Here is a 7,453-nt window from a genome sequence, read left to right on the forward strand (position 1 = left end):
TAACCTGCCTGTTTGCTGCCCATGGTTCTGCGCTGGCTGCTGTGTCTTCTCATCATCATCTGTCACTCCTCACAGAACAGGACAGGGATTTGTATGTTTACACACACACATCCCTGTTCTGCCTCTCGTGCCTGCGATCGCTCATGGCCAGTGGTCATCGTGACCTTCGGCCATGAACATCGGCATCCCTGCTGTGCAGCGGGCGCGTGCGTGCGCCTGCTATCCCGTGCCGGCCTGCTGAAGTATAACGACGGCGGCTGGTCGGCAAGCGGTTAAACAGGGCAGCTAGTAAATGGGCCAGAAGACAATTTTAATATTTATTATTAGTTTTATCAGTGGGGGCTGGTGGTATATTTTCGGGGGGGGGGGCCAACAATGTACCCACAGCCCTGTGGTGGGTCTGTCGGTCAGATACCACCCCAAGAAGTGGTGTGACATCCATATTGATATGTCAAATAGTAGGTTAGTAATCCCTCATTATCCCCTGAGGAAGCCGTCACTGGCGAAACATGTTGGGATTTAACATCTATCTATGACCACCTTCTTTTCTTGGGACACCAGCGACCCAGTACATGTATTATGTATATGCTCTGCATCGGTTTTAATTGATTGCTTTTTCTCTTTTTTTTGTACCAATAAAGAAATTATATTTTTTTATTAGAACTCTATATGTATCATTTATTACAGGCACCGCAATAATCCCAATCCTCCTCTTTCATGATTTTCATTAAACAGGATGAGGTGCATGATATTTTAGAGCCACGCAGACCATTTCCTATTGTCTACAGTAGGTTAGTAATGCGGGAGGAGACTGAAGTAGTGAGATGAGGAGAGTGGAGGGATAGATTTGTGTGTCGTCAGTGTAGAGATCATACATAAGATGACCCGATTACATCATTTCCAAGATTTGGACTTTCAATCATCTCTGTAAAGATCAATGGTGGAGCAAATCCTTTACTAGTCACTTGTCACTAACAAGGACTGGTTTCATTCCTAATCCTTTTATACTTTATATAAATATATATTTTGCTATCAATAAATGATTATACTCTATGTATGCAAGATTGTGAGGTTAGAAACAGTTCTACTTATTAAAGATCCAACTAGAGGGAATCTGATCCAGAAGAATATTGTTCTGTTCCCCAAGCTGACTGAAGAGAACCAACACTGGTCAATAATAAAGGTTTTAGGCCATCATACCTTGCATTGGCTCTTGGGTCCCCGGTGTTTCTGGCACTCCTCACTGGGGCCATTCACCCCAATTGGACCACCTGATTAGTGTAAACTGAAGAGAAATGAGAGATTAACATGACAACATTAATTATTACCACAGTTCACCCTCACAAGTGTGGCATTGCCACCCAATGACAGTCCAACCACATCGCTCGAAGCTTGTCACTCCAGAAAGAGCAGGAGCTTCTTTTGGGGTAACATGCTTCGCGCAAAGCTGTTTGTCACGATTTATCATGTGACAATCACAAAAGACTACTTTTTATTTTTTATTTTATTTTTATTTTTATTTCATTTTTTATTATTTTTTCACATTTGATTTATTTTTTCTTACTTAGGTCATTTTCTTTACTTATTTTTGTCAGTTTATTTTCCAAAATGTTTCTCAGTTGCACCTCTTCCTCTTAATTTGCTTCCTTTTCACACTCATTTCTTCCTTTTTCCTATTCTCACTTCTCTCTGTTTGTTCTTTTTTATTTTTCACTCGTATGTTATTTTTACCTTATTTTCTTCTCCTTTGTCGTTTATTTATGTTCTTTTTTTTCTTTTTCTTCTCTTTATATATCCCCCTTTTTTCTTCTATCTGTTCTTCTCCCCCTTTCCCCCCTCCCCCCTTTTATATCTCCTTTTTGCTGCTATTCATCTTTATCTATTTGCACTTTCCTGTGTCCTCCATTACTCCTTGGTCTGCCTTTTCTCTTTCACCCGTTTTCCTTCTTTATCTCCTTTCCCTATTTGCTCTCCCGATCTGATGGCTTCATTTCTCTCTATGCACTTACAACTTTCACATTCACCGTTTCCTTCACTCCCCTTGTTTTTTGAATGGACACAATCTGCCTAGGTGGGCGGGGTCTCCTGACGTCATACGTTTCCATGACATCGGCGGGCCGAACCCCCATTGCCTAGCTCTCGCCGGGCCGCAGTGTGCATGTGCAGACAATGATCGCTGTTTCAATTGGATCCGACCTGCTGCCTAGCAACCACAGATCCCTGCACCCTGCTGCCTAGCAACCACAGATCCCTGCACCCTGCTGCCTAGCAACCACAGATCCCTGCACCTGCTGCCTAGCAACCACAGATCCCTGCACCCTGCTGCCTAGCAACCACAGATCCCTGCACCCTGCTGCCTAGCAACCACAGATCCCTGAACTCACGCTGTTCGGTGTACCGACGGAATGCCCCTACTTATGGTCCCGATCGACAAGCCTGTTTAGATTGTCATTTGGGATGCGCACTGTTGGGTCTACAAGCATTACACAAAGGTTGGTTTATGCATTAACATACACTCCGCTCCTTCACCGCTCCGAAGATGCTGCTGGCAGGACTTTTTTTCCCGTCCTGCTAGCGTCCTGCTCCAGTGTGAGAGCCCTCGGGGCTTTCACACTGGAATGAAAGCAGCGGCACTTTCGGGTCGGTTTGCAGGCGCTATTATTAGCGCAATAGCGCCTGCAAACCGCCCCCAGTGTGAAAGGGCTCTCGGCCTACTCGGCTAGGTTCGGATAGCTCCGCTCGGGACTAAGAGTGGACCTGAAAGTGAACGAGAGCCGCCGGAAAGAGCCGAGGACCGGCTCTGTGTAATTCGGCGCCGGCGGCGCCATTTTCAAATCGCGGTCGGCGATTTTGAAATTTTGACAGCTCGGGATCGCAGGGGATCGGCGTATAACACGCACCTGCGACTTTCCCCTGATTTTAAGGGGAAAAAAGTGCGTGTTATACGCCGATAAATACGGTATATATATATATATATATATATATATATATATATATATATATATAGATATAGTGCAGTCAGTGCAAACTATATAATACAGTCAGTTGAAGTGATAAAGGGGAACCTTATGACAGATTTAAGAAAAAAAACAACATGCCCCCCCCCCCCCCAAATCCTTACCAGGACCTTTGGGTCTGGTATAGATTTTAAGGGGAACTCCACTCCAAATTTAAAAAAAAAAAAAAAGCATTGTGGATTCCACCCCAAAATCCATATCAGTGCAGTGATTTTAAGGGGACTTTAAGGGGAACTACGCGCCAAAAATGATAAAAAACTAGTGTGGGGTCCCCCCCAAAATCCATACCAGACCTTTATCCGAGCAAGCAGCCTGGCAGACCAGGAAGGGGGGGTGAGCGAGCCCCCCCCCTGAACCATACCAGGCCGCTTGCCCTCAACATGGGGAGGGTGCTTTGGGGTCCCATGTTGATGGGGACAAGAGCCTCTTCACAGCAATCCTGGCCATTGGTTGTCAGGGTCTGCAGGTGGGGTGCTTATCGGAATATGGAAGTTCCCCTCTTAAAATCTATACCAGACCCAAAGGACCTGGTATGGATTTTGGGGGTATTTGAACCCCTCTGCATTTTTTAATTTTTGCGCTATCAACAAAAAAAGGCCAACAACTTTGAAAAAAAAACAATATTGTTTTACTTTCTACTATAAAACATCCAATAAAAAACATGTAAAAAAATCGAATTTCCCCATCAATTTAGGCCAATATGTATTCTGCTACATGTTTTTGGTAAAAAAAAAAAAAAAAAAATCATCAAATAACAGTGATATCATCAAAAAAGAACAGTGACATCATCAAAAAAAGTGATATCATCAAAAAAGAACAGTGACATCATCAAATAACAGTGATGACATCAAATAACAGTGACATCATAAAAAAAGAACAGTGACATCATCAAATAACAATGACATCATTAAATAATCAAATAACAGTGAAATCATCAAAAAGAACAGTGATATCATCAAAAAGAACAGTGACCTCATGTTAGAAGATTTTGAGTTAACTCATATTTTAAGTGATAAAGTTTCTGAAAAATATATGAAACACATGAATGTTCTATGTAATTAGTGATGGTTTCTGAAGGTCACAGAACACACAGGGACAGAGGGCAGAGAGAAGTCGTTTTGCTGTATAGGTACTTCTATTCTGAGTTATTATGTCAGGACAATGGGTGGAGTTATGCTACTTATCTTTAGACTGAAACCATTTAAAGTATATATGCAAATATGGGTGTTACTAGGAAATGCTGACATAACATTATGAAACAGTATAAGAATGCATGAGGGTTGTGTGGTAGCTACGAAGAGAGGTGGAAGAGAGATGGGAAGGAACCCTACGCTTTGGAGAATGTCACATCAGATGTCTCCTCCTCCTTCTGAGGCCATCACCATACCATATGTTACCAGATGTCTCGTCTTTACTTATCTTTCTGAAAAATAAACAACCTTTCTGGTTGAAGCATCGTACGAACAAAGGATTCTTCAATTTCTACTAAGAAACAAATTCCTAAAAGTAAGTTGGATATGCGGCCTTGGATAAAGACAGATACATTTCCCCTTTACACACACCCTCTAGGAGAGAGGACACTGACATATAAACGCAAAGACTTTGCTATACATCCAGAAACGACCCCGAGAATACGAGAATAATAGAACTGTAGATATTTCTACTTTCTTCACATCATCAAAAAGAACAGTGATATCATCAAATAACAATGACATCATCAAAAAGAACAGTGACATCATCAAAAAGAACAGTGATATCATCAAATAACAATGACATCATCAAAAAGAACAATGACATCATCAAAAAGAACAGTGACATCATCAAAAAGAACAGTGACATCATCAAAAAGAAGAGTGATATCATCAAAAAGAACAGTAAATACCTTCTTGTTCTGGGGAAAACTAAATGATGTAAGGAGAAATATTCCGTAATAATTCCCCTCCAATGATACACAAACTGCAAAAGGTAAATCAGGCAGATCTGTAACTGTTTACTACACTACATACACATAAATAAGGGATTTCATTAAAAAATAAAAAAAATCACACAGCCAGCTGGGTCTTACCAATGTTAGTAACAGGATGGGGACAACATGGGAAGAGACCCAGACATGAGGCATGCCCTAGGACTTTAATTGGTTAATCATTTTTTTTTTTTTGCAGGATATCATATTCCCTTACCGGGATTAGGGTCAGGTGGCAATGTGGTGCGGACGGTTGTGGTGTCAGAACCAGAATCCAGAGAAACCTGGGACACATCTTCATTGGCGGTGAGAAGACTGGACAGCTTGATCGGAGCGTTGTCATTGGTGGAGGTCTTGGAGTTGTACTCGGGGTGTTCAAAGACCTAGAAAAGTTTTTGTTAAGCATTTTTATTAATTTTTTAATAAATCAGAACTAATTTTCTAGAATATATGACTTCATTTTCTTATAAATGTATATATGAGAAATGTGGCTTCAGATAGGCTCCATAGTGAGGAATAGAATGGTAATGAGAACAGCAAACACTTGGACAATCTTCTAGGAAGGCCTGGTGAGGTTGTGACTTTATATTGACCCTGGAAGTGGTGCAGATGTTCTACATATACTAAATACAATTTATAACGTTGAGTTTGTACAATATATGCCATGTTGGGCTGCTGAAAACCCCATTTCTTTTTCGTATATCATGGGACACAGAGCCACAGTATTTATTGAATGGGTTATATAGGCACCTCTAGGTGATGGACACTGGCACACCCTAAACAGGAAGTTTAGCTCCATATATAACCCCTCCCCTTACTGGGAGTACCTCCATTTTTTTGCCAGCGTCTAAGGTGTTGGTCACGAGTAAAGACGTGCTGAGCTCCGCTGGAGAAATCTTTGCAGGGGCAAGCCATGCAACCGGATCCATTCAAAGTGTCTTTTCCAGGCCGAATTGAATGGTACCCGGTTTTACCTGTAACGCTTCTCTTTTTAGAGAGCTGGACCCCGGGATCCAGTGTTTGGTTTTTTTCAGCCATATTTTCCTGGCGGGGTGCTTTACAGATTCAGGAGTGTGGATCCCCCGATAACAAGGTTTTTTTTAACGGAGCCCAGCGTGAGTGGTGAAGATTGGGTCTGTTTGGTTTATCACAGAACCCTGCAGCCGGATAAGGTAAGGGAGATTCCTAAGGAATTTTTCTAATTCTTGTGGGTTTTCTCCTTTAAGTGAATGTTGCTATGCCTAAAGTCACCACCCGGGGGCTGTCAAGAGCACAAACCTGTTCCATGCTTGTCAGTCTTGCTCTGTGTCACAAGCTGCACGCTTCCTCCGAGCTCCAGGTAGGATGTGGGAAGGGGGGTTTTCTCTTTTCAGGAATATCCCCCCACAGCTTCCTTCCAGGCTAGAGGTCATGGGTCAGTCGGCGGTATGCCGCACCTCTCCCACTGCCGCCGTCATTACAGCGGCTCTCCATCCTCCTGCCCTCCTCTCTCCTCCGCCCCAGATCCCCCTCCACTTGCGATCCGGTCAGATCGGAGCCCCCGCTTGTGCTGGAAAGCAGTCTTTTTTTAAAAAAGATGGGGGGGGGCGAAAGGGATGGTCGGAGGAGGGGGAGCGGAGCATCAGCACGGCATGGTTCAATGCCCACAACGCGGGCCATGCTTAGCTATAAAGGTGTACTCTTTTGCAGGTGCGCACAGCTAAAGGAGGGACACAGAGCAGATGGATTGCATGTGAGAGTGGTTGACACAGGCATTCCCAGGCATGTTTACTTAGCATCAGGCTGAGCCTTGATAGCAGCGCAGTTGCTAAACTATTTTGCTCAGCAGGGGGTGCATTTCTGGTAGTACCTCTGCATTTGTGCTTAGTACTATGGGCAGAAAGGGAGGTACAAATACCCTGAAAAATATGGGCTCAAAGGGAACTCCCTCAGGCTCTGAGGACCCCCCTCTGCAACGCCATCTCCCCCTGAAAGACCTAGGGAGGATGGTCAGAGTGAGCCGTCGGGGTTGGGGCTGCAACTGTTTCTGGCATTTCAGCCCCTGTATATATTACTCAGGAGGTTTTTTTCCTCAGCCATGAGTGGATTAGAGGAAAGATTAGTGGCCTTCATAGCATCTTCACAAAGTGGAAGAAAATGCATTAGGTCCTCTTCTACCACCCAGGACCCTCAAACAGAGGAACACTGGGAAAGGGAAGATGAATCCCCCTCAGGGGACTGGGAAGAGACTGATGACTCCTCTTCTGAGGAATCAAGTGGGGAAGGACCCTCTTCAGCTTCACAGGCTGAGAAATTGCTGGTGCATTCTCTTACTGAAATGGTCCGCTCCACATATAAGTTACCCGTAACTGAGTCGGTTGAAAAGCCCACTTCTTCTTTGCGTTCACTAAGGCCTCCTCAAGCTGCGTATGCTTTTCCTGTTCATTCATTGCTGGAAAAGCTTATTTATTCTAAGTGGGATCACCCAGATAAA

The 7,453-nt window shown here is 43.6% G+C and overlaps 1 long non-coding RNA gene across 1 annotated transcript; it reads right to left on the reverse strand.

Annotated features, from left to right (window-relative positions):
* Positions 1-1,659: 1,659 nt before the first annotated feature.
* Positions 1,660-2,998, reverse strand: LOC141130110 (uncharacterized). The gene is made up of 2 exons (XR_012241996.1): positions 2,289-2,998; positions 1,660-2,227 (listed from the first exon to the last, which is right to left on the reverse strand). It is a non-coding gene; the product is annotated as an uncharacterized lncRNA (long non-coding RNA).
* Between the last annotated feature and the right edge of the window lie 4,455 nt (positions 2,999-7,453).

This window comes from Aquarana catesbeiana, linkage group LG01 (assembly GCF_042186555.1).
Source record: "Aquarana catesbeiana isolate 2022-GZ linkage group LG01, ASM4218655v1, whole genome shotgun sequence".
In the NCBI taxonomy this organism is placed as follows: Eukaryota; Metazoa; Chordata; class Amphibia; order Anura; family Ranidae; genus Aquarana; species Aquarana catesbeiana.